General features: G+C 48.9%; 3 long non-coding RNA genes across 3 annotated transcripts in view; 2 read left to right on the top strand and 1 right to left on the bottom strand.

Moving 5' to 3' along the window:
• Positions 1 to 26,683, bottom strand: part of LOC144577271 (uncharacterized) — a 60,160-nt gene extending 33,477 nt beyond the window's left edge. Inside the window, exon 1 of the long non-coding RNA XR_013520683.1 lies at positions 1 to 26,683. This exon is cut by the window's left edge and continues 19,319 nt beyond it. This is a non-coding gene — a long non-coding RNA (uncharacterized LOC144577271).
• On the top strand, positions 650 to 5,684 carry LOC100398612 (uncharacterized). The gene is made up of 3 exons (XR_013520681.1): positions 650 to 3,188; positions 3,464 to 3,567; positions 5,349 to 5,684. It is a non-coding gene; the product is annotated as an uncharacterized LOC100398612 (long non-coding RNA).
• On the top strand, positions 7,940 to 11,216 carry LOC144577270 (uncharacterized). The gene is made up of 3 exons (XR_013520682.1): positions 7,940 to 7,974; positions 9,501 to 9,589; positions 10,307 to 11,216. It is a non-coding gene; the product is annotated as an uncharacterized LOC144577270 (long non-coding RNA).

Below are 26,683 nucleotides of genomic sequence, written 5' to 3'. Positions count from 1 at the left end.
CCAGTGCCATTGGAGGCAGACAGCATCGTTAAGTGGGTGGTCGGATTGCTTCTCACTGTCCAGAACAATGAGAACATGGAGATCACCAGCACACTTTAGTCTGAGCAGCATGTCAAGAAAGAGCTGCAGGAGAAGCTCAGCGGGCTGTAGAAGAAGATGGGGAGCAGTAGGAGAAGCTGGGGGAGCTGCAGGAGAAGCTGGGTAAGCTGAAGGAGATGGTAACCCCCACTGTTTGTGCCACTGCAGGGGAGAAGGGAAGGGAGGAGAGAGGCAGATAGCTACATTGTATGTTGCCCGGAATACCCCTTCCTCATCAGTGTTGTCTGCCCAGCAGGGGCCCAGTTAGGGTCACTCTGTGACACAGACTGGCCTTCTGGAAGACAGTGCCTTTCTCATCCCTGACTTTGGCACACCTTCCTCCTGCCTGCTGTGGCTGCCACAGCTCAGAGCCTGCTGCTGTCTTTTGCTAAGCTGCAGGGAGAGTGAGTTCCTCATGTTTGTTAAGGAGTCTGTGCAGTCCCTGCTTTGAGCTTTGGCCATTCAAAGTGCTGCCTAGCAGCCCAAGGCTTGGGCAAACAGTATCCACACCCCTGAGTGTCTCCTAGCATGCGTGACTGTCATGCTGACTGTGGCAACACCGGTTCTACCTGTTCCACACCCTGTGTCTGTGGCGCTGAGGTGCCTTCTCTCCCACATGGCCTCCTAATGCCCTGCTCTGTTCTGTGACAGACTCCAAAGACCAGCTGCTTCTGTACAGCCATCTGCCGATGATAGTGTGTTACCTGGCAGTGTCCCTTGCCCTGGTGCCAGTCTCACTAGGATGGTGGCACCTCAGGTTCATGCCTCCTCCTCCTCTGACCACTGCCCTCCTGTACCTACTATGGATTCTCTTCTCCTTTCACAGGTAGCTTGTTCACTAGGGCCAAGTGCCCTTCCTGGGGACCGGGTTGGGGGAAGGCTGAGACTGGGCTTTTCCTTGAGGTCTGGGAAGAGGGAACATTGTTCGAATGAGCTTGGGAGCTCGGCTCTCCCCGTTGTGGGTGAGTCTTACAGAAACTGGATGACCATCTCATATGTTTCTTCCTATACAGAATTATGAGGCTGGCCCCAATCTCATGGATGGAAGCAAGTGGGTGTCTCCTATGGGGGCAGCAGTCTCTAGGCCGAGGGAGTCAGGGAGGCCACTGTGCAAGACCTTCTTTCCCACCGGGCCACCCCCATGTCTCTGCCCTTAGGACCTTCTCATTGACCAAGAGCCTGCGACAACTCTCCCAATAGCTCGGTGGTGTTGCTTCTGAGATACTTCAGAAATTGAGGCCAAGCGGGGAGTGTGGGAGGAAGGAAAGTATGACAGAAACTGAGGCAAGGATTCACGACAGAGAGGAAAGATCTTGAGACTGGCTGATTTGCTGGGCAATTTTGAGGAAGCCGCTTCTTCCCTGAACCTTCTCCTTTGAAGCTGTTCACATGAAGGAGCTGGATCCCGTGACTGGTGACATCATTTTACCCTGCTGCAGCGGCTCCGGATGAGAGCTGCTCGGGAGGGAGGGATGGCGGGGAAATAAGAACCATAAGAGAAGCTGGCACAAAGAGGTTACAGGACAAAGGGTCCAAGTTAGGCAGAAAAGAAAACGTTGCCAGTTGCTGGGGAAGAAAGGGAGTCAGAGGGCTTAGACTGGGAGGGGACAGAGCATCTTCACGTGCACTCTCCGCTCTTGTAGTCGGCTACATGTTTCCATCAAAAGGGTCCTGAATCATCTGCTACCATGAAAGATCTGGAGGTAAGGGGCCCTGGGCCACAGTGACTCTGCAGGCCAGCCCTCCAACTTCATCCCGCAGCGGGGGGTTGGTGCCCCTCTGCCAGCTGAGACAGCTCATTCCCCTCCCAACCCCAATGATTGCTCTCTACCCCTTCCACCCCTCCTCTCTGCATGTGCCTCAGAGCTGATGCCAAGAGGTAACAGTCACCCTGGAATTGAGTTATGTAACTATCAATCAATTCACTAAAACCATCAAGTCATTGGTAAGAGTCCAGTGGGGTCCCTGATTCCACACTCCAAGTCCTGGGCTCCAGTTTCCCTTTGGGGCCCTGAAGAAAGGGGTGGGGGGTCCCTGGTGCCAAGGGCAAATGGGGACCTGGGGGGCCTAGGCCTCAGCTGGAGGTACCCCGGAGCACAGAACATGCAACATGGCTCTTCCATTGCTGCCCGCTTTGCCTACTGTCTCTTCTGCAGACACCTTTGCTCTAGTCCTTGCCACACACGCCCTGGGGTTGTTGCTTCTCCGGGAAATGCTAGCCTGATTGGTTGTCAGGAGCTCCATACTTCCGCCCTGGCTCAGTCCCTAATTGCCCTTTGATTCTAGACAAGCCACTTCTCCTCCTTGTGCTTGCATTTTCCAAGGAAGTAGAATTAGAGAATATCAAAAGTCTCTGTTAGCTCTGAGAGTCCATGATTGAAAGGTCCAGTAAAATGTAAACCTCAGGGCCAAGGGCTCCTGTCTGTCCTTTTGCGTCCTTTATCCCTGCTGTGAAGCAGTGTACCTACCCATATGGACTCAGTCAGTGTTTGCTCAATGAGTGCACCTTCTGAAATCACAAGCTGGCAGAAGGGTGGGCTTTCCTCAGACTCTGTCTCTAAAGGCTTATGTTACTGTCCTTTTGAGAGAATCCAGATTCAGACTTTCAGTTCGGTGGCTCTGAGCCAAACCCAACAAAGACCCAAATCCTCTGTCCTTGGGAGCTTGAGGAGAGTTTACCAGTTGGTGTTCCCATTGGTTTTGAGTTTTTGCCTTTAAAATCCATTCCTGGCCCCTTAATTTGACTCTCCCCATTGAACCAACAGAAGAAACAAATTGAAGAACAGCCGGAAGAAGTAACTTATTTTTCTTTGTTTGCTCAGGACATGACGGCAGGGTTTTGGGGCAACTCAGACCTAGAGGCACCAGTCTTGTCCTGCTCATTCCCAGCCTGGGGAAGAAGGGTCACCCTGCAGATTCCACCCCATCCCCACAGGGTCCCTGATAACCTGGTCCCATGGGTGGGCCTGTCCTGGGCATTGGTGGCATTCCGGGGGCATGTCCCTTGCTGTGCCATCTCTGCCTCGCCCTAGTAAGACCTCTGTCTTCCTCTTCTACAGGAAAAGCAAGAAAGCCAGCAAAACCGGGGAGCCCTAAGGAGGCAGTTAGAGGTGAGTGGAGGGTGTAAAGTTTTCTCCTGTCCTCTGAGAATGCTTCTTTCCTTCTCTTTCAGCACTTGCTTGACTTTTCTCTCAAAGGTTGAAATCAGATCATTAGAATCTTGATGTCTGAGAAAACAGAGTTGAAGACAGTGCTGTATCAAACCGAATGTGCTGCCAGGCAGTTTGAAAGTGGGAATCTGGGCACCTCATCATCCTTCAACCTGGCGCTTTGACAGGGTTTTAGGGTAGTCCTTTGGGCCCAATCTCAACCTCTCTCATTACAGGAGAGTCCAAGGATCTGGCCAGGCGCCTGCAGTATTCCTTGCAGTGTATGGGAGAGTTGGAGCAGGCTCTCTGCTGTCTCATGCAGCAGAAGAAGGCAGACAGGGTGAGTCCAACCTTCTCCCATCCTCTGGCATTCTGGCTTCCAAGATGGAGGAGTGAGCCTAAAGGTCCCTTCTGCGGAAGGGAGTGTCCTGCCCAGAAGGCAGCGTGGTCCATTTCTTGCTGCTTTTGTGTATAATTGAGGCAGCCTGGGGCTGAGTCAGCTGCGGATCCTGAACTTGGACTCCAAGTGCCTGCCCTGCCCTTACCTGGCTGTGGTCTTGACCAAGTCCTAGTTGGGGTTCGGGTACTTGTACCGTGAAGGTACAGAAGAGTATCTTTAGTATGTTACCATTTGTGTAGAGAGAGGAAACATGTGTGTGTCTCTGTGTGCGTACTATAATAACATACATAAAACATGTCTGCAGCGATTTGTAAAAAACTCAAGAGAGAAGAACAGGGTGACTGGGAGTTATTACCCTTCTGTATTTTCTGAGTTTTGGACTACACAAACATACCCTTCAAAAAGTGAACACAAGATTATCCCCCTTTCTATCTGTGCCCCCTACCCCCAGCTGTTAAAGGTGGAGGGTGTCCAGCTTCTTGTCATCTTGAACAAAGAATTGGACAAAACGCACAAACAAAGCAAAGAAGGAAGGAAGGGTTTTAGTGAAAATGCAAGCACACTCCACCGTGTAGGAGCGCACCTGAGCACAGGGGCTCAAAGGCCCCATTACAGCATTTTTGGGAGTTTAGTTACCCACTAGAGGATTCCATTGGTTACTTCAGTGCACACTGTGTAAATGGAGAGGATGAAGTAAAGTACAAAGTCATTTACCCATGGAGAGGATATTTCTCGTTATAGCTGAAGTGTGAACCGGCCTTATGTTCCTTGCCTCCAGACCCTATTTTTCTCCCTCACAGCAAAAAAAAAAAATGGGCTTAGAGAATCATGTATACCTGGGTGTTCAAATCCCAGCTCTGTCCATGTGATCTTAGGCAAGCACTTAACCTCTAATACCCCATATTTTTTATCTATGCAATAGAGGTAGTAAGAGTCTCATAAGATGGTTGTGAGGATTACAAGGGATCATGGGTGCCTGGTGAAGCCCTCAGTAAAGGTTCAAGCTGAGGTAGTAATAATGGTAATAACAATAGCATATAATCTGATCTCTCTGGGCCTCTGGTAGCCAGCTATACATTAGATCTCTTTCCCTGTCCCCTCCACCCTTTCTTTGAGGAACAAATGAGACCCTGGCTTGGAAATGCCTTGAAAAAATGTCAGGCATGATTAAGAGTGAGGAAGTGTTACTATGGAGTAGCTACTGTAGCTGTTCTGGCCAGCCAGCTGCTCCTCTGCCTGCTATATCCTGACTTAACCTTTCTGTTATTTTCAGTACGACAAGGAGGTAACCAAAGGGAGGGATAAGCTCAGGCTGGAGTTATACAAGAACAGGCAGGATGGGGGAAGGTGGGATGGAAGGTCTGGGACCCTTAGCATGGGTGATGTGCTGGGAGGTGGGAGGGGTGCAGGTGAGCGTGGTGAGGTGATCACACAGGTGTGCATGTGTGCACAGCTCAGCACTAGTGCGGGCTATGCCACTCACTCATGGGGTAGCCTTGGGCAACTCATGTCTTCACTCTGGCCTGCCACCTGAGACTTTTGATTTGTGTGGTCCTTTCCAGCGCCATGGTTTTCTGGTTGTGGGGCAAGGGTAGAGGGTTTCAAACAATCACCCAGGTTGGTGTCTTGAACAAAGAATTGGACAAAACCTACAAACACAGCAAGGAAAGAATGAAGGGATTTATTCTCAGCTGAACCCCCATCCCTGGGTCCCCCAGCAGGGTTGTCTGAGATGGAGCAACACCCAGGAGCAGAGGCTGATCACCTGCGGAAGGAGCTGGAGAATGTGGCAGGTGTAAAACCAGATGAAAGAAAACGAGGGCTTGAGTCACCTGAGTCAATCACCAAAGCAGTCCGTTCTGTTCCTGTTCATTCCTTTGTCTACTGCCTCTCGCCATAACAACAGCAGTAAGGAGCTGAAGCAGGAGAACTCAGCTTTGGCAGAGCAGCTTTGAGTTGTACTGACTGACAAGGCAGGGATGCAGCGTGACTTGGAGGAGCTGAAAAGAAACTAGAAATTGAAGATCTTACAGTTCAGGTAGGGAGGGGCTGCAGCCCCAGGGTGGTGGGAGCCCCATCCTGCTGGGGACATGGCCTAGGGATAATGCAGGATATGGGGAGGCTTCAGTCAAGAGCTTGTTCAGTATGACAAGGAGGTAACCAAAGAGAGAGATGCCCTCAGGCTGGAGTTATACAAGAACAGCCCTTTAAGGGTAACTGTGTGGAATGGCCCAGGCTCCTCAGATCGAAACTTCTCCTTTTCACCATCTAGTTTTCTAGCTGGTATGAAACCCCCAGTGCTAAACAGATACCAGATCATGGAGGAGAGGGCACAGCTGGAAGAGCTGGAAAATTTGGGTCCTTGTTTTGGTCCTGCCATAGAATCCTCTAGAGACTGCTAAAGTCTACACATTGGGGCCCTGCCGTAGACCTGGGGAATCAGAACCTCAGGGTTAGGGCTTCAGTTTTTTTTTAAATGCATAATTGATGAAAACGATTATTTTACAGATTACACTTAATTGGCTAGCTCATGAGTCTGTTTATTTCCTTCCGAGGTTCAATCCTACACTTTGACTATTCCATGGTTATAGAGCATAGAGTTCTTGTTTGTTTGTTGGGACGGGGTCTTGCTCTGTCACCGGGGCTGGAGTGCAGTGGTGTGATCTTGACTCACTGCAACCTCCCCTCCCCAGCTTAAGTGATCCTCCTGCCTCAGCCTCTTAAGTAGCTGGGACTATAGGTGCACACCACGATGCCTGGCTGGTTTTTGTATGTGTAGAGACGGGGCTTCACCATGTTGCCCAGGCTGGTCTCAAACTCCTGAGCTCAAGCAATCCACCTGCGTCAGCCTCCCAAAGTGCTGGGTTACAGGAAAGAGCAAACATGCCCAGCCTGAGATCTCTTTAAAATTATTTAATTTTTTATTTCTAAAGCAAAGCAACTTCACAGTAGAGATCTTTATTGACCAAATTGTACATTGAGCCTAGCTCTCGCCCTTTTAAGGGGCACTGTGTGGAACGACCCAGGCTCCTCAGATCGAAACTTCTTCCTTTTCACCATCTTGTTGTGTAGCTGGCGTGAAGCCCCTGATGCTAACCAGCAGTTACAGCAGGCCATGGAGGAGCGGGCACAGCTGGAAGCACATCCGGGCAGGTGATGCTTTGCAGAGGGAGAGATGTGGGAGGAAGATGATACCAGGTGGTCAGGAGCAGGTGAGGACCAGAGACAGCCTCTCCTAACTTCTGTGCCCATTCCTGCAGGTGATGGAGTCACTTAACAACTATGGATGAAGAAAGATCAACAGGCTGGAAATCTGAAAGGGGAGCATGCCATGTGGTGGCAGAGGATGTGGAAGATGTCAGCAGATGAGACCTGCCTCTAGAGCTCCTGCCTTAGAGAGGTCTCTTGATTGTTTTGGGCATCTGTGACATGGGAGGAGCACAGCCAGAAGTGGTCATGGGTCTGGGCTTTGTGGAGGTGGGAGCAGAGAGGGAGATGGAAGCCTGTCCATCCACCAGCTCCCCTCTCCGAGGCCCTTTCCCCCTGTGTTTCAGGAAGGTGTACACAGTGAAGAAGAGGGTGCAGAGCAAGAGTTGGGTACAGCAGCTGGTGACAAGCTTGGCCGAACTAAGGAAGTGGATAAGCTGGGGTGGGGTGACCTGGGAGCAGGACTGGCATCAGAGGGCTGTGGGGGTGGCTTAGGATGTCCCAAGGAGGCGGGTATGTGGAAAGACTTCGAGGCAGTGGGAAAGAGGTCTGTGCCAAAGATCATTAAGTCTTGTAATCTCCACGAGCCTCAATGTCCCCATCAGCAAAGAGGGAGGAGTGCCCATGCCCAGCTACCCACAGTCGTCTCTCTCTGAAAGTGGCTTGGAAGATTGGCTACCACCCAACTATGAGGAATCATTAGCAGGGAGGCCAAGTTTGCAGAGCCTGAGAGGAGCTGTGGACCAAGAGGAGGTTGTTTTTTTTGTTTGTTTGTTTGTCTTAGAATTCAGAGGCCATTATTGTCTGCTTTCTTTTTCAACTAAATCCCCGCCCCCAGAACCCTCAGCAGGGCCGTTCCAGAATAAGTATCAGATACAAGCAGAGGCTGGGCGTCTGTGAAAGGAGCTGGAGAATCTGGCAGGACAGCTCTAAGCCTGTGTGCCAAAAAAATGAGGGCTTGAGTCACCTGGACTGGGAGTAGGAAGAGAGGCTGCGAGAGCAAGAGGAGAGGCTGCTGGAGCTGGGGCAGAAGGCCAAGCTCTGAGAGGAGCAGGCAGAGGTGCTCAGGCAAACTGTGCAGAACGACCGTACCACCATCAGCCACGCTCTCCCAGAACCATGAGCTGAAGGAGCAGCTAGGTGAGCAGAAGGAGATGGTAACCCCTGCCCCATTCAAGAAGGGCTGGGAGGCAGGACCAGGCTCTGGGGAAGGGAGGTGGGAGGCCAGAGGTAGCTCCAGCCTGGGGGACAGGTTACCCTAGCACCCTCCAGGGCAGTACCATGACTTTTTCTTGCTTCCTGCCCTCTTACTTTTAGAGTTGGGTAGCCCTAGACTCCTCCCAGGTGTGGACGTCATTATTGCAGCTGGAGGCATGGAGCCCTCAATCATAGGGAAAGAGACAGTGGCGTGAGAGGCTCCTTAGATTCAAACTGAATTCTGGCCTCGGCTCCACTGCTCACCTTTGAACCACTTTGCACCTCTAAGTCTTGGTTTCTTTCACTTAGGAAGTATTTTCCTCACAGAGGTGCGGAAGCTTAAATGAGATAATACGCAGAAAGCATTTGGCACTTAGCACACCTAGCAGCTGGTGGCTGGCTCCCTTTCCTTAGCTACCTGTGGCCTGCAGGTTAAATGGCGGAAGCGGAGTGTGTGATTTGAGGCTGGGGAAGGAGGCATGGGGTTCTAGGTAAGGGAGGCAGTCACTTAGGCCTGGAGCAAGAGGCCAGGGGCCCAGGAAGGCGACAGAGTCCCACAGTGCCCTCGATACCCTATTTGTGGGCCCAGAATCTGGAAGCCAGCCACCACCTGCCCTCATGCCCAGGGTCTCCTGCAGGTGGAGCTGAAAAGATAAGAGGCTCAGAGTCTACTGCAGCAGCGAGACCGATATCTGGGTCACGTGCAGCAGTGTGTGGCCGCCTATCAGCGGCTGCCCTCTTAGGAGGAGGCGCTGCACAGGCAGTTAATTCTGCAGATCCAGCTCATTGGCCAGCTGCAGCAGCAGGAAGTTCAGGGAAAAGTGGTAGCAGAGATGGCCCACCAAGAGTTGCAGGATACCCGGGTGAGGGAGTTGCTGAGGGCAGGGCCCCGAGGGGAACGTGACCTGGCAACCTCCATGCCTTCTTATTCTCTTTCCTGGAAGCTGCTGTCAGCAGCAGCAGCAGCTACAGGCCCAGTTGAGTCTCACAGCTCTCCCAGGGTGAGATACAGGGGATCATTCCAGAGGAGAAAGCCCCCGGGGGAAGAGGGGACTGTTAGCAGCATAGGATTGCAGAGCTGGAAGAGACCTTTAGAAGCTGGTCATTATGCCGACTGCGTGTCTGCAGTAAGTTTGGCATCAATGTGGTGACTTGCGAGCGGAGGAGGGCCACCAGTTTGCCTGAGGATGGGTGAACTGGCCCAGGTCAGAAAGAGAGCAGGTCAGAACTCGCAGGTGGATAGGTAGTAGGACTGCACCAGGGCAACATAGTGAGATCTTGGCTCTTCAAAAAAAAAAAAGAAAGAAAGAAAGAAAAAGAAAAGACAGCTGCTCATTCCTCTTGGTGGTGGGGGGCGGGGGCTGGCCCAGGGTTCCACAGTGTGGGTGAGGGCAGAGGCGGGCCCACTGTGCCTTCCTTGTTGGGTTTTCTGAGGACCCCTCTGGTCATGCCACCCCCTCCCCCCATAGGAGATGGACTGGAGAGTGAGGAGGAGGAGGAAGAGGAGCCTTGGTCTATGCTGAGCATCCCAGAGGACCTGGAGAGCTGGGAGGCCATGGTGAGCCTGACTCCCCCTGCTCCACCTTTGCCGCCTCCCTTTCCGCTCCCTCCCAGACCACCTTCTGCTCTTGGTTTCCCTGCCTTCTGATTTCTCTGGACCCTCTTGCCTTCCCTGGGAGCCAGTGGTCAGATACTATTTCACCTGAGGTCAATAGGTGTACCCTCTGAGGCCCCAAGGGAAGGTCTTCTGTCTCCTTGCCCCATTCATCCTGGGTATCCCCCTACAAGAATGTGCACCTCTTGCCTGCAGGTGGCATTTTAAAACTTGGCTTTAGCCAGTGCCAAGGAGGAGGAGACATAGCTGTGTGGGCAACTGAAGGAGCGAAGGGTGTGCTGTCAGCTCCGGACTCACCCGGTGGCCTTGGCCCAGAATGAGCCAGAGGTGGCAGCCTCAGCCCCAGGGATTGGGGGCAATTCTGTGTGTGAAGACCCACCAGACCTTAAAGAGGGCCATAGAGAAGCTTCGGGTGAATGAGTCTCTCCTGGCATGGGCCAAGAAGGGTGGGGGTGGGGCAGGTCGCTGTGGGGGTGTGACTCCATTATTTTGACTCCAGAGCAGCTTTACGGTGCTTATGAAGGAGAAGGAGTAGGTGGAGAGACTGGAACATCACTGCATTCAGCTGTCTGAAGACACAGTCAGTCAGTGAGATGGAAGCCAGCGGGAGCTGCAGGGTGACCCCAGGGGCCCCAGTGTCTGAGCCCTGTCCTTTTGCAGGAGAGCACATCATACTTTACAAGAGCCAGAGGGCAGTGCTGAAGATGTGGCACCAGCAGGAGGAGTACATTAACGGGATTATCCAGGATAAGAAGGAAATGAAAGATGAGGGTAGGACATGCGACATCTCTGCAGGGGTGAAGATGGGGGTGGGGAGGTGTGGGCATGGGCACAGTGGCTGAGCACCCCTCCCTCCAGGCGAAGCTGCTGGAGCCACTGATGCTGCAACTTGTGAGTGGCAAGGCAAATCCCTGGTCGCTGTTTATAACCCTGCTGATGAGTCCACTCTGAGGTCCCCAGCTCCCCAGGAGCGTGGGGCTGCCACCAAGCAGGGTGGTGAGTAGAGCTCTTTGCTGGCGGGATGAGGAGAGGACTCACACGGCACTCAGAGCCCTGCCTCCCTCTCTCCAAAGATCTCCCACAGCATGGAGCCTGAATGAGAGAAGGCCAGGGAGGGTTCTCCCCACAGCAGCTTCACTGCATAGAAGATCAAGCAGCTGTTTCATGAGATGCAGAGCCCTCAGTAACACCCAAGCTTGGACAGCAGCCCCTGCATCCCCATTTTTTACCGGGCTCAGGAGAACAAGGAGTTGAAGATGACCATCATCTAAAAGCCTGCCACTGTCAGCAAAGCCTGAAGATGTGAGAGCAGAGGCTCTGCCCCCACCATGTCCCTGCCACCCCTTCCCAGTCATCCCTTTACCCTTACAGTAGCAAAATAAGACCCCTGTCTAATGTGGGAGGCAGGTGCAGATGAGGTGAAGATCACATCTAAAGCAGGCCACTAAATTAAAAAAAAAAAGTTATGGGATTAAAGAAGTTATGAAAAAAGGGAAAAATGTTATGAAAAAAATTATGAAAAATGTTAGTTATGGAACAGTTATGGGATAAAAAAGTCATGGGATAAAAATTTAAGAAATAATAATAAAAGCAGGCCACTGTCAGCAAAGCCTGGAGAAGTGGAGCTGGAGGCTCTGCCCCCACCGTGTCCCTACCACCCCTTCCCAGTCACCGCTTTACCTCCATAGTAGCAAGACAAGACCCCTGTCTAATGGGGTGAGGCAGGCAAGTGCAAACCCTTTGCCACCTTGGCCAGGGAAGAGTCCCTCAATTTCTGGATGATTATTGTTATTTAAGAGCCAGAGTTGATTTCTTTTGAGGAAGCCTCATGTCCTCTCTGATGGCCTTACTCTCATTCAAAGCAATTTTTCCCTCATGGGGGCTCCCATCTTGCTCAGAGAGGCAGCTGAGGCAGGACAATGGAGCTAATGTAGACAAGGTGACGGCACGGGCTGCTGGGGTAACCTCCCCCAGTGTACATATTGGATCTGTGTAATATTTTGTCTATTCCGGGGGTAGGGCCACCCCCTCTATCATACATAGTGGAGGTTGGAGTTGGCACATAGGGAGGAGGATCTAACAATTATTTGTGGCTGGGAAACTTATTTGATAGCTTACGACAGAGGAAGGAGACAGGGACGGGGTTGTGGCTCCCTGGTGATGCGACTCCTACTTATTTTCCTTTTAATTTTGGAATAAATGGATTTTAGCCACACTGCTTGGCCTGGGGTGTTCCTGTTTCCCTCGCTGGGTTCTGGAGTTTATGCCACTGAACAGAGAGCCCCAGTGTGTCTGAACATGTCCAGCTGTGCTGTTGGGGACCTTCCAGGCCTATTACCTCTATGATGCCTGGTGACACCTGGGGGATTCCATGGGGACTGCTCTGGAGCCCGTGGGAACAGTCTGGCCCTGACAGCCAAAGGTTCAGAAGGCTGATTTAGTGGTGGCCACAAAGGCAGGGTCCCAGCATTCAACAGCACTGTTTTCCATCCAGCTCAGGCATCTTCCGTTCTGTCTTCCTGCCTCCCTTGCCTGTCTGTGCCCCGTGGCCTGTTCTGTCTGTGCCCCCAGAGTGCCGGCTGCCCCGCAGGCTTCCTCCAGGCTGAGTTCATGGCCCTGTGTGCTAGTGGCCAGAGCCGGCTTCGCAGGATGAGAGCCAGCTAAGCTTCAGGGGAGTTTCCAGGAAAAGTGTTCCTTGGAAAGGATGTGGCCCTTTCACTGCTCCAAACAGTACCCTAGTAATGGCTTGGCTTTTCCCTTCCCTTGAACTCCACAGAGAACACAGCTGGCAGAGGACACATTCCCCGTCATCCAGAATGGGTTTGATTCTCAGCCGAGGGACAGCAGGACTGGTAGAGACTGTCAGGCCACACGGCTGCCTGCATAGCACCCCCGTGCTTGGCGGGGGGCTGAAGGGATGGCGGAGACTGGCTCTTCACAGGCTGGGCATGACAAAGAGGCTCAATGGAGGTGGCACACTTTGAAGGGGCAACGTTCCTGTTGGCTACTGAACTCTTCCTTGGGCAATAGGTTGAATGCCAAAATGAGGAACCATGGATCTTCTTCGCCTTGGTGTGATATTCTTGGCTTCTTGCCAAAGGTTACCTTACTTTTGGTTTTGATAAGGGAAGAGGGGACAAACATGAAGGCACTTGTTGACTAAAAGGAAGTCTAACAAAATGCTTCAGCATTGAAATGGAAAGAGAAATGGAAAAGCTAGAAAATAAACCTGTAAACAGACTTTTTCTCCTGTACTTCATAGAAGCTCAGGAGAAAAAGTCCCCTCTTTCCATACGGCCCACAGATGCCAACAGTGGGAGAGGGTGGCATGTTTGAAAAGGCAGAATAAGAGCCTATCCACAAGCCAGGGAGATTTGGAAGTGACATCAGCTACTCCTCTCCAGATAGAGGGGAAAGGACAGATCCTTAGAAACCCTAGAACTCAGTCTTTGTTACTGGATTCTCTTGAGCAGCAGCTTGGAAAGACAACGAGGGGAAGATTTTTAATTTCACTTTCTATGAATTATGCAGCCTTTGGCTGAGATAAGCCAAGAGCCTCTCAGCAGGACTGAGAGTTTATTTGGGCAGGAGAGATTATGTGCAGATCAAGGAACCTAAGAAGAGCCTGCTCTGAAGAATGCTGGCAGCATCACAAAGGGGTGGAGTAGGAGCTGGAATACAACACCCAGACTCCAGAGACTCTAGGGCACACCTTGGGAGAAGTTCCAAATGTGGGCCCTAGTGATGCCATCTGCAGCAGAGAGAGCAAGTTCCAGAGAAGATGGGATGAGGAGCCATAATTTGATGGTGAAATGTCTTATATATCAAATCTTGGTAATTGTACACAACTCTGCGTGTTTTGTGTTGTGTAATTCCATTAATACATGTTATTTCAGGAAAAGTGGATAAAATCTAATCATCTCTCCCACAATATGTGTATACAAGTGAGTGAGGATGCCGCAGCTGCCTACCTGGCAATCCTAAAATATCCAACTAACACTCAGGGGAGCCATAAACTTTAAGGGTCTAAATCAGCCACTACTCTTGTCACTGGGTTCCCTGGCCCAAGTATAGTCTCAACCAATCCGGCAGCCATGGACCCAAATTTGGGGTGATCACAATCAGTCTTTCTCTACCGTATCCACAGAATGCCCTGCCCACCCCAGCCTTGCACCCGACTACAGCCCAACTTACAAGTGCATTATCATTGTCCCTGCCCTTAGGAGAGCATCACATAATTCACAAGCAGGGGACTGAAGAGCAGGGAGTTGGTTTCATTCATCTTCTTTCTCTTTATATCTAGCCTAGTACATGGTATGGTCAGGCTCTGAACATTTATTTTTTAAGGAATAAAAGAGAAAGGGGAGAAGGAGACAGTTGGAAGACAGAAAATTTATGCTTGTGTGTAAACATGAAAAGGAGAATACTGCAAGATGATTCTCAAAGAAAGATCATGTGGCTTTTTCCTCTTCATTCTATTAATTCGGTTTATTACATTATGACATTGATTGATTTTTGTATGTCAAACCACTCTTGCATTGCTGGAATAAATCTCTATATCCTGTTATGCTTTACTGTTCCATCTTTTATTTATTTATTCATTTCCTGCTAAATGTGTACATGTTACCTCTGCATTTGTCTCTCTTTTATTGCTTGCATGTTTTGCTAATTTTCCTAAATAAGCACAGTATATTTCACTGTCAAAGGCAGACTAGAACCAACTCAGCAATAGATGGCAGAAGGACTCAAAGAAAAGGGCAGTAGTTAACCAGTTACAGAGGCAGAACACACCGGCCTAAGTCAAGATGAGGTTGAAATGTCTATTTGTTCCATGCCCCAAAATTTGTGGATCAAGAGTGCTGACCTCCCTGGAATCTTGTAAGATTCTGCCCTAGAGAATAGACAAAAGAGCTGCCATCCTTAGGGTCTTGATATGAACTACTGAGAGGCTCCTTAACCAATGGGAACATGTCTCTGTAACAGCGTTTTGGGAATTTAAGGAGCATCAGGGAAACCTCACTTTGTTAAAGAGATAAACCAAACCCTGCTAATAATGCATTTGAGTATACCATTGGAGCTTCATTTCCTTAGGTGAAGTGCCTGGACCTTCTTAAATGTTAAACACTTTGGGATGTAAATGATCAGCTCTTTTACCTCTACATGAGTAAGTTGTGAAAAGAACATGAGATGGAAGAGGAAGGTCAGAGGTACCTGGGAAGAGGTTCTTTAAAAAGGGTGAAGAGTGCACAAAATGTAGGCTGAGAGATCTATTAGCAAACTTCCCCATTGTACAAATGAGCCTGGGGAGGGGGGGGGTCCAAGCAAACAGTGAATTTGCCTTCTGCAATTAAGATGTGAATTCCTCTTTAAAAAGGTGCTTAGCACAAGTCACAGGCACAAGATTCAGAAAATACACTAGAAAAAAATCTCTCTTCCAAATTTTAGTTTTCCAGTTCTGGCTGTGCTACACTAAAGCTTTCCCAGTTTCCATTAGCAGGGGAAGGAGTATAGGGTCTTTTGAGAAGTCTAAATTCCTGAGTGTGCAGCCTCCAGCTCTAAACTTTTCATCACAAACCCATCAAATAATGTGTTTCTGGACCCAGTCCTGGATCCCACAGATTTAACTGCTGTGAGGACTCCCCGTCCCTTATTTATTTATTTTTTTTTCCGAAAATCTCATTTTGGTCTCACCACAAACTCTTGAATTCTCATAAGATAGGTGTATCTAGGGAAATCCTACTTTCTAAATGTAAAAAAAAAAACTTTAAAATACCCAAATAATTGTATTTCAATTAGGTTTTCATTTTTTAAACTGCTATCATTTATTTATTTTTTGTTTTTAACTTTGAAGTTCAAGAGTACATGTGCTGTGCAGGTCTGTTACACAGGTAAACTTGTGTCATGGGGGTTTCTTATACAGATTTTTGTCACCCAGGTGTTAATCTTAGAGCCCATATACCCATATTCCTGATCCGCTCCCTCCTCCCATCCTCCACCCTTCGATAGGCCCCAGGGTGTGTGGTTCTCTTGCATGTGTCCATGTGTTTTCATCATTTAGCTCCCACTTATAAGTGAGAACATGTGGTGTTTGGTTTTCTGTTCCTGTGTTAGTTTGGTAAGGATAATGGCCTCCAGCTCCATCCATGTTCCTGCAGAGGACATGCTCTCATTTTTTATGGCTGCATAATATTCCATGGTATGTATGTACCACATTTTCTTGATTTAGTCTATTATTGATGGGCATTTAGATTGATTCTATGTCTTTGCTATTGTGAATAGTGTTGCAATGAACATACACAAGCATGTATCTTTATAGTAGAATGATTTAGAGTCCTCTGGGTATCTACCTAGTGTTGGGATTGCTGGATCAAATGGTATATCTATCTTTAGGTCTTTGAGGAATTGCCACACTGTCTTTCACAATGGTTGAACTAATTTACACTCCCACCAACAGTGTGTAAGCATTTTTTCTCTACAACCTTGCCAGCATCTCCTATTTTTTTTACTTTTTCATAATAGCCATTAAATTGCCTTTAACTCCTAATTTGCAGTCATTCCTTGTCTAATTTTAGGTGACAGAGCTACTGACAATTAGATTTGCCCCAAGGATGGCTGCAGTGATAAACACCCCAACGGCTCCATCTTTGCCCAGCCTCTTTGCCAAACAGGAGAATGAACATTCATCCCTCCCTGGAGAGGTAGGGAAACCAAAAGGAATCCCACTCCATCAGGGATGGTCAAGTGGGAAGTGGAGTGGCTGAGTCCCTGCAGTGCATGCGGAGGCTCACCTCCAGAGCTTATTGTAGGGGAATCCCTCCCTAGCCTTAAAAGAACCTATTCTTATAGTTTTCAAGCTTGTTTAACGTCAGTATGATCCTAGATCCTTCCAGATGATTGGTGTTGCAGACGTCGTAGAGAGGGATAGCCGTGAGTACCCAAGAGGTGGGGAGAGGGCACTGAAAGAATACACTTGCCCATTTCACAAGCTCATCTTCTGATTTTCATTGATTTATTTATAGAAATTAGGTTTTGCTCTGTTTCCCAGGCTGGAGTGCAATGGCACAATCATAGCTCTTTGGAGTCTCAACCCCCTGGGCTCAAGCAATCCTTTTGTGTCAGCCTCCTAAGTCCCCAGGCTACTCTCTAAGCCCTGGGCTGAAGTAATCCTCCCACTTCAGCTTCCCAAAGTGCTAGGATGACAGGTGTGAGCCACCAAACTCAGTCCTCACCCACTGAGGGCTGCTCTCTCCCAGTCATGCAGGGCAGAAGCTACCAACAAGAGGAATCCCACCCTAAGGCAGCCAGGTCCAAGGTTTAATTCTCTCAGGTCATGGTGGGACTGTGGATTTAGGATTAGGGGTGAAGTTGAGGTTTCAGAAGTAGCTCTAGGACTTTTCTCTATTTTAAGTCTGCTTGTGAGCGTTTCTGTTCATTTTCTTACGTCAAAGCCACTCAGCAGCACCTACACTGTTTCCAGTCACTTAAATGGTGCTCATGACTGAGGCTGGATTTCAACTTTTTTAGCTTGGTTGTAGGGATCCATGAGCCCCACATGTTGGGTGCCAGAATGTGGGGAACCAGCCCTACATGACCTTTGGGTACTCCATGTTTGCTGGTGACAAAGGAATGGGAAAAAGACAGATTAAGAGAGATAGTGGGACCAGGGGGCCATCACTTATGACTTTGGAGGAGACAGTGAAAGCCCCGAACTCTGATTATCCACACTGTGTGGTTGCAGCCACTTTGATTTACAGGGTAGGGGTGGAGTGATGGTGGAGTGACTCAGTGAGCCAGAAGGGAATCAGTGAGGTGGAACTGGTATGTCATCCTAACGATTGATAACAGTGGTGGTTTGGGAGTGTCACAAAACAAGAACATGTGGTTATCTTTAGCTCATTATCTATGTGCGGCTGATGGAACTCAGGCCTTACAAGGAGCCTACAAGTCTGGCTACATCATGGTGCTTTGAAGGGTTTTACATCCTTGAGCACAATGTTTATGGTAACAGAGCCTAGGTCACCCTGCACCGGAACATGAGACATGGAGAGGCCTTCCAAAGTTTGTTGTTCCTTGTTGCTCATAACCAATTTATGTAGGCACTCTGTAAGTCCTTTCTCCTTTGCTGCTTTTCCCAACACTTGATTAGAAAGGAAGGCTAGTTGGGAGCACATCAGCTAGTACTCACCAGAGGCCACTTGTGCATTAAAGAGTTAACATAGCAGGCCTGAGACTGCTATCCTTAAAAAGAATGCCTTGGCTGGTATCTGGGAACATGGGTTGAGGGTTCCAGACTTTTGGGAGTAGAGCTGAGTAGGAGAGAGGAAGGTGAAAAACAATTTTCTATCATTTGGTCCCAATATATCCTTGTCTTCTTCCATTTCTGCTCCTTTCAGACACATCCCTTAAAGCTACCTTTCTCATATCTCATTTTTCTTCCCCCAGAATTACAGGAAGACATTCTTTCTAAAGAGGCTCACCAACTATACCAGAGATGCCTGGGCTCTATTGCCTGTTTGAATGACTGGCTGCCGGTTGATAGCAGTGCCCTTCTTGCTCATTTCTGATACTGTGAGTTTTGATTTGTATCTTCACTGCCTTCTTTTAACATCTCTGTTTTAGATTTGTTTCTTCCCTCTCCCTCTGCTATGGTATCAATCTACATTTTTTGTTTGTTCTGAAGTTGTTCTTGAATCTGTTTCTGTATTTGTCTCTGACATAATTTCAGTAACTGTTTGGGTCTTCCTTTCACAGCTAAATGCATTAAAAGAAATCCTTTCTAGGGAGGCCTAGAGAAAGAAATTATCTGAGTACATGAGTAGAACTACTTTAATCATCTATTTGTGAACAAAGAACAAATTTTTGCTGTTGTTTTGGGCCCTAGTGGGTCAGAAATGATTAGACAATACTCATGCTTGTCAAAATCTGTGCTCTGAACTGACTGCCTGCAGGCTCTCCTAGATTCTGTCACCAAAGACACACTAACATCCTTCAACAAAAAACCTCAAGAGGTAGTTTCAATACATTTGTGGAGAAAACACAAATAAGACTACAATAACAAAAAAAAATTTTTTTTAACCAGAAAAAAATAAAAGGAAAAAGATGGTTTCAGGCCCCACAGCTGACCACCACTAAGAGTCAATATTTCCAAAGCCCACTATCTTGATCAAAGACTTGGAAACTCCCTGGACTATCCTTTTTGACTGGTCTCTTTGGGTCCAGGTAACTGAGAACAGCCAATGGTATTAAAACTAAGCTGTAATGGCCTCCTGCCCACCACCTCCTCTTGCTACAAAGGCAGAGCTCAGTACCCTCATACCCACATGTGACTGTCAGTCCCAAAAGGTTGTCCATCACTCCTGGCAGTGTTTCCAGGGCTTCCAGACAGGGTTCCGAGGCTTCCTGGGAGAGTTTCTCCAAGGATTTCAGCAGGGCCTCCAAGACTTCCTTTTTAGAGGTTTTAGATAGTTTTTGTTAAGATTTCAAGGAGACCCTTGCAGGAACTATAAGACTTATCAAGGTTTCTAAATTTCCACTTATGGGCCCTAGTGGAGGCTGTAGATTTAACCCATGGACTTCTAGGTATTTTGGGCAGCAGCTTCTAGCACTGTCTTCTTCAAGGTCTCAGGGAGTAGCCGATTATTATTAACCAGGGAGGTTTCTAGAGGGTCCAGTCAGCATATGCTTTCCTCAGCCACCTCTTTTCATTCAGTCATTCAGCAGACATTTAAAGAGTACTATATTCTAGGCACTGAGCTGCATCAAACTTATGCCACATAGCATCAGCTTCAAAGACCTCACAGATGTGACTGCTCCCAGGACTCTCCCTCTGGAGGGGGCTGTCACCATCTGTTGCTGTCTTGAGCTCCCACAAGGCCCCTCATCTAGAAGCCTTGCTTCGCTGCCAGGTGGAATAGCTCAGGGTTCTCCTTTCAGTTCTGTGGCTGCACAGCAGTTAGTCTTGCAGTCCCCCGTGGCAATTTTGTCATGCTAGATGACAACATCTTGAACCTGGCTTTTCTGGCTGCAACTGAGAAATTGTGAGTTAGGTCCATGGGCTGGGTTCTGAAAGGACCTAATCAGTTCCAAGCACCTTAAACTCCAAGCTGGGAAGTTTATATATTCCTCTAAAGAAAAATGCCTCCTTTAATGGTGGTAGCCAAAGAAAAACTACATTTTTGCCTGGCAGAAATGATAGCCTATTATCCCACCTGTAGTACCTGCTCGTTGAATAACTAATTGAACGTTGCCCAGCCAATTCATATGCCATTGTTTCCTTGCACGCTCCCCAATCCTAGAGAGGGCTTGAGCCTTTGATATGATTCGGATGTTTGTCCCCCTCAAATCTCATGTTGAAATGTGATCCCCAACGTTGGATGTGGGGTCTAGCAGGAGGTGTTTGGGTAATGGGGTCAGAATCCTCATGAATAGCTTGGTGCCATCCTCATGGTAATGAAAGAGTTCTCACTCTGAGTTCATGTGAGATCTGGTTGTTGAAGAGAGCCTGGCACCTCCTCCCCTCTCCCTTGCTCACCCTCTTTTCCATGATATGCTGGCTCCCCCTTTGCCTTCCACCATGAGTAAAAGCTTCCTGAGGCTCTCACCGGGAGTCAATGTTGGCAGCATGATTCTTGTACAGTCTGCAGAACTGTGAGCCAAAGAAACCTCTTTGCTCTATAAATTACTGAGTCTCAGGTATTTCTTCATAGCAACACAAATTCACTAACACAGCCCAGCACTTCTTCAAGTTTCCTTTGCTGGCTTCACCGCCACCAACTAGAGCCTCCAGCAAGGCTCGCCCTGCCCTAGTCCCTCTCCGGGCACAGTCAGCTTTCCCACAGCTGATCCTATACCAGTTCTCCAGGCAGCTGAAAGCCAGAATCACCCCCTCGGTTCCACACATAGCAGTGCCCAGGACAGTTAAGCCTGTCTTCATTCAGAGGCTTTTCCTCATTCAATAACTTCTTCATTAAGTCCTTCATTCAGTAGCTCTCTTGAGGAACTTATGCAACATTGGAGAGAGAAGACTCTGGCAGTAGTCTCCCTTTCCACGACTTTCCTAGCTACTTTAGATATTTACATAAATATTCAAAGATTATTTTGTCTGATTTTGAAACGGCAGACAAAAGGGCTCCTTAAGAAGGTATTTTGAAATCTCCCACTGACTTGTGTGTATGTCTCTCTCTTTTTTTTTTTAATAGAGACAGGGTCTTGCTCTGTCACCCAGGCTGGAGTGCAGTGGAGCAATCACAGCTCACTATAACCTTGAACTCCTGGGCTCAAGTGATCTGTTCCACCTCAGCCTCCAAAGTAGCTATTTTTTTAATTAAAAAAAAATTTTTTTTAAATAAAAACAGGATCTCACTGTGTTGCTCAGTTTGGTCTCAAACTCTTAGCCTCAAGCGATTTTCCAACCTTGGCTTCCCAAAGTGCTGGGATTACAGGTGTGAGCCACCCTACCTGGTCTGAGTTGTGTTTTTAAAATCATGATTCTCTATGCATCTCTAGGTTTTTGCTTATTAAAACACATAGGTGCTAGTGTGTGGTGTGTATGTTTTTTACATAATTTATTCAACCTAGCCTAATACTACTGCTACTATTTCTGTGTGAGTGTGTGTTTGAATTTGTCACCTACTTTATTTCAATTCCTTTGGAAGCATTTTGTTTTAAGTATACTTCTTGTTCAACAATATATTATACTATATTAGAAAAAACAAAACCCAATAACGTAGTCTCTTTTAATTGAAAAATTCAGCCCATTCACATTTAATAAAATAACTGTTATACTCCCTTCTTTTTTTTCTTTTCCTTCTTTTTCACTTATTCTCCCCATGCCCCCGTTGATTTAGAAATTCTACTCTATTTTCCCATTCTGCTCATAATTTCCTCCAAGTTTGTAACACTCGTGATCAGACACATATTTCCTTACTAGTAAATAAAAAGGCATCTTCCTCTACATGTCCCCCCTCAGCAAACACACAAATTCCACAGTAGTCAAGACAAACATGCCCAGCTATTAGGCACACCCAGCTGGGGGCAAACAAGCATAGTGGGCTCAGACTTGAGAATGGGACTCCAGGGGCTCAAAGTCCCTGTCTCCATTGATAGACTAGCTCTTACAATCCCCAGTTACTGATATTCAAAGCCCCCCTTTTAAAGCTGAAGCTGTCTCTTGATGTACCTGTCATCAGACCTCTCAGAAAAGGTCAGATAGGGACAGATTTAGGAGAAAATAAAGGCCTGCCCTAAGACACAGGGGAGAAAACTATAAGAAATGGTGAAATGTACCCAAGAGAAGTTGAGGGATTTGACTGTGGGGCCACTCTGCCTGGTAGTAGTGTCTCTCAGCAGGTGTAGAAGCTCTCCAGCACCAATGCCTGGTGAGGCGCTGTGTTCTAGACATGCATGGGAGAAGGGAAAAGGCAAGACACCAAGAGTGCCCTGACGGGTCACAGCAGGGGAAGGAGGAGAGGGCAGGGTGGGGGATATGGTGGGTAGAGAGGGTGGATGAAGGGCCCCTGCTGGAGAAGTCATCAGGCCGAGTTCCCAGACAGGCTGGGCTTCCAGACTAGGGCCTTCTTGCTGTGGAGGAGGTGAGATTTGGACTGGGAAGGAGGGAACAGTACCCCAGGGTCTTGTGACTCAAGTATTTCCTCTTAGGGAGTGTAGAAGTGTGTGGAGGCAGTCAGGTCAGAATGGGATTGGGAACGAGAGGGCCTCTGACATTTGGCCCTCAGCTGGGCACTCAGGAGGTTGGATCAGAGCCTGAGAGAGATTCTCCATGCCCGCTGGGGGAAGATGGACTCCAGTTCTGGTCAGACTCCTCCAAAGATCCAGGACCCTGGACCCTGGCACACCTGAATGGGCTGTAAGGGTCAGGAGCACCCATCCTTCCTCACAGTCTGCAAAGGACCCTTTGGAAAGGAGGAAAACATCTTAGCCCCACTCCCTCATACTGGAGTCCAGGAAAATAGTCCAGGAATCAGATGAGAATAGGACAAGTGCTAAAGGCAGCTAGAAGCATCCGGACTAGACGCAGGTAGAAAAGCAGGAGTGCTGCTGGCTCTCGTTAGCTCAGCATTGACCTCCACAGGCGTTGTGACGGGTGGTCATCCTTACAAGTTATGCCATTTCCAACGTGGAGATGAAGAACCAGAGACTCCGAGTTTAGATTGCTTTCCCAGTGTCGAACACCTAGTAGGCGGGAGAGCTTACAAAAAAAGCTGTCTCTTCCTGATTTCAAACCCCAATGTCTCAACTTCTACACTCTCCACCATTATTTTGAACACTGTAGCAGCTTTCATTTGGAGTCTGGCCTTACACGTATTATCGAATGGGAAAGGTGACCAAGGAATGAACAGAATAGAGGAGAGGACTGAAGAGAATAAGGGTGGGCGGAGCTCTTTGTGACTGGGCAATGCCTCCCAGTTCACTTCTATACCTACTTTTCACACACACACACACACACACACACACACACACACACGTGCAGAGTTGGCTGGTCCCTTGGTTGGATAGGTATTACAGAATCAATTAGGTTCCTCTGCGCCCCAAATCACAGCAGAACCCCCACTGACCCTGTCCACACCCGTCCCCCTCAGCTTCCCCTCAGCTTCCATGCCTCTCCTGCTTTCTGTGAGAACTGCACTGTGTGGGAAAGGCCTGTGGGCATTAAGGGAGGGGCCCCAAAAAAGCAGAGAGATGTAATCAGATTGTCAAAGGGCTTGGTCTGTTCTTGCCTGTTTCCACAATCTCTTCATGTCTCTGGCCTTCTTAAGATTATAAATACATTTAAAAATCTGGGCTGGGCGCAGTGGCTCACGCTTATAGCCCCAGCACTTTGGGAGACTGACACTGGTGGATCCCTTGAGGTCAGAAGTTTAAGACCAGCCTGGCAAACAGGGCAAAACCCTGCCTTTACCAAAAATACAAAAATTAGCCAGGTGTGGTGGTGGATGCCTGTAATCAGAGGTACTCGAGAGGCTGAGGCAGGAGAATGACTTGAACCCGGGAGGCAGAGGTTGCAGCGAGCCGAGATCGCACCACTGCACTCCAGCTGGAGTGACAGAGAGAGATGAATATGTGAAAAATATTTAAAAAGGACAATGGAAGACTCTCATCTATCACACATCAACTGTCACCATTTGGTCATCTCTCGCCCTCTCCCTCTGCCTTGGGAAAGGGTAAGTGTAAGAAACAAAGTTTCATTTTTGCCTTTTTGGGCAAATATAAAACTAGTGACGTTTTTGTAGATTATTTTGTAAAGTTGTGTAGTATACGTTATGTCCACTAAGTCATTAAAGTGTTCAAAAAACTCAGCTCTCCTCTGTGATTGTAATCTAAACAATGTACGGATATTTACAGTGAAACCCAGGATTAATGAGTAGATGTTCAAGTAGAAAATGTTTGTAGAGATAGTATCAGATGTGTGAGTTTAATAAAATGAGCACAACACATTACAAACGGTGTGTATGGCTTCCCAGCGCAAAAAGCCTTTGGACGTGGGAGAGTTTCAACACGACACAAACAGTGGTGAGCATGGCTTCCCAGCACAAAAAGCCTTTGGACGTGGGAGAGTTTCAACACGACACAAACAGTGGTGAGCATGGCTTCCCAGCACAAAAAGCCTTTGGATGTGGGAGAGTTTCAACACGACACAAACAGTGGTGAGCATGGCTTCCCAGCACAAAAAGCCTTTGGACGTGGGAGAGTTTCAACACGACACAAACAGTGGTGAGCATGGCTTCCCAGCACAAAAAGCCTTTGGACGTGGGAGAGTTTCAACACGACACAAACAGTGGTGAGCATGGCTTCCCAGCACAAAAAGCCTTTGGACGTGGGAGAGTTTCAACACGACACAAACAGTGGTGAGCATGGCTTCCCAGCACAAAAAGCCTTTGGACGTGGGAGAGTTTCAACACGACACAAACAGTGGTGAGCATGGCTTCCCAGCACAAAAAGCCTTTGGACGTGGGAGAGTTTCAACACGACACAAACAGTGGTGAGCATGGCTTCCCAGCACAAAAAGCCTTTGGACGTGGGAGAGTTTCAACACGACACAAACAGTGGTGAGCATGGCTTCCCAGCACAAAAAGCCTTTGGACGTGGGAGAGTTTCAACACGACACAAGCAGTGGTGAGCATGGCTTCCCAGCACAAAAAGCCTTTGGACCTGGGAGAGTTTCAACACAACACAAACAGTGGTGAGCATGGCTTCCCTGCACAAAGAGCCTTTGCACCTGGGAGAGTTTCAACACAACACAAACAGTGGTGAGCATGGCTTCCCTGCACAAAGAGCCTTTGCACGTGGGAGAGTTTCAACACAACACAAACAGTGGTGAGCATGGCTTCCCTGCACAAAGAGCCTTTGGACGTGGGAGAGTTTCAACACAACACAAACAGTGGTGAGCATGGCTTCCCAGCGCAAAAAGCCTTTGGACGTGGGAGAGTTTCAACACAACACAAACAGTGGTGAGCATGGCTTCCCAGCGCAAAAAGCCTTTGGACGTGGGAGAGTTTCAACACAACACAAACAGTGGTGAGCATGGCTTCCCTGCACAAAGAGCCTTTGGACGTGGGAGAGTTTCAACACAACACAAACAGTGGTGAGCATGGCTTCCCTGCACAAAGAGCCTTTGGACCTGGGAGAGTTTCAACACAACACAAACAGTGGTGAGCATGGCTTCCCTGCACAAAGAGCCTTTGGACCTGGGAGAGTTTCAACACAACACAAACAGTGGTGAGCATGGCTTCCCTGCACAAAGAGCCTTTGCACGTGGGAGAGTTTCAACACAACACAAACAGTGGTGAGCATGGCTTCCCTGCACAAAGAGCCTTTGGACCTGGGAGAGTTTCAACACAACACAAACAGTGGTGAGCATGGCTTCCCAGCGCAAAAAGCCTTTGGACCTGGGAAAGTTTCAACACAACACAAACAGCGGTGAGCATGGCTTCCCAGCGCAAATAGCCTTTGGACCTGGGAAAGTTTCAACACAACACAAACAGTGGTGAGCATGGCTTCCCAGCGCAAAAAGCCATTGGACGTGGGAGAGTTTCAACACAACACAAACAGTGGTGAGCATGGCTTCCCTGCACAAAGAGCCTTTGGACGTGGGAGAGTTTCAACACAACACAAACAGTGGTGAGCATGGCTTCCCTGCACAAAGAGCCTTTGGACCTGGGAGAGTTTCAACACAACACAAACAGTGGTGAGCATGGCTTCCCTGCACAAAGAGCCTTTGCACGTGGGAGAGTTTCAACACGACACAAACAGTGGTGAGCATGGCTTCCCTGCACAAAGAGCCTTTGGACCTGGGAGAGTTTCAACACAACACAAACAGTGGTGAGCATGGCTTCCCTGCACAAAGAGCCTTTGCACGTGGGAGAGTTTCAACACGACACAAACAGTGGTGAGCATGGCTTCCCTGCACAAAGAGCCTTTGGACCTGGGAGAGTTTCAACACAAAGGCTAAGAGGCAGAGGAGACACAGCAGAGAAGATGTCAGAAAGACCTAAGAGGGGCCAAAAGCAAGGGGATGACAGGCGACCAGATGCCCAGGCACTTGAGAACAAGCTGCCTCCTAGGGAGGCGGCAGGAAGGCCGCGTGGGCTCAGCTGCAGATGGCCGAGGGGATACCTAGAGGCCCCCAAGCAGAGGCAGGACATGCCCGGTAGTAGGGACTCTGTATGGACGGGGAGATGGCTTCACTTGTGAGGAGCACTGCGCGGGGAGAGACGGGCACCCCCACCACGGTGACCGAGAGAGTCAGGCTGTCCAAAGTCACGGGAAAACACGTGACTGGAAGAGGGGGCAAGGGGAGGAGGGCCCCGCGAATAGCCTGCCTCGCTGGGCCCAGGCTGGGGCGAATCTCGGGGCACCCATGCGCCTCGTGTTTGTATCCTGCGGTGGTGCGTGGAGCTGGGGGCCACCGCTGAAGCCCCCCCCAGGCAGGGCAGGGCAGGGCGCCGGGGGCTGGGACTCCGCCACAGAGGAGGGGCTTAGGGCGCCCGGCTCCCCTGACCAGCGCCCAGCGGAGCCCCT

This window comes from Callithrix jacchus, chromosome 8 (assembly GCF_049354715.1).
Source record: "Callithrix jacchus isolate 240 chromosome 8, calJac240_pri, whole genome shotgun sequence".
NCBI lineage: Eukaryota > Metazoa > Chordata > Mammalia > Primates > Cebidae > Callithrix > Callithrix jacchus.
The sequence above is the reverse complement of the archived record's forward strand: the minus strand, read 5'-3'. Positions and strand labels throughout refer to the sequence as shown.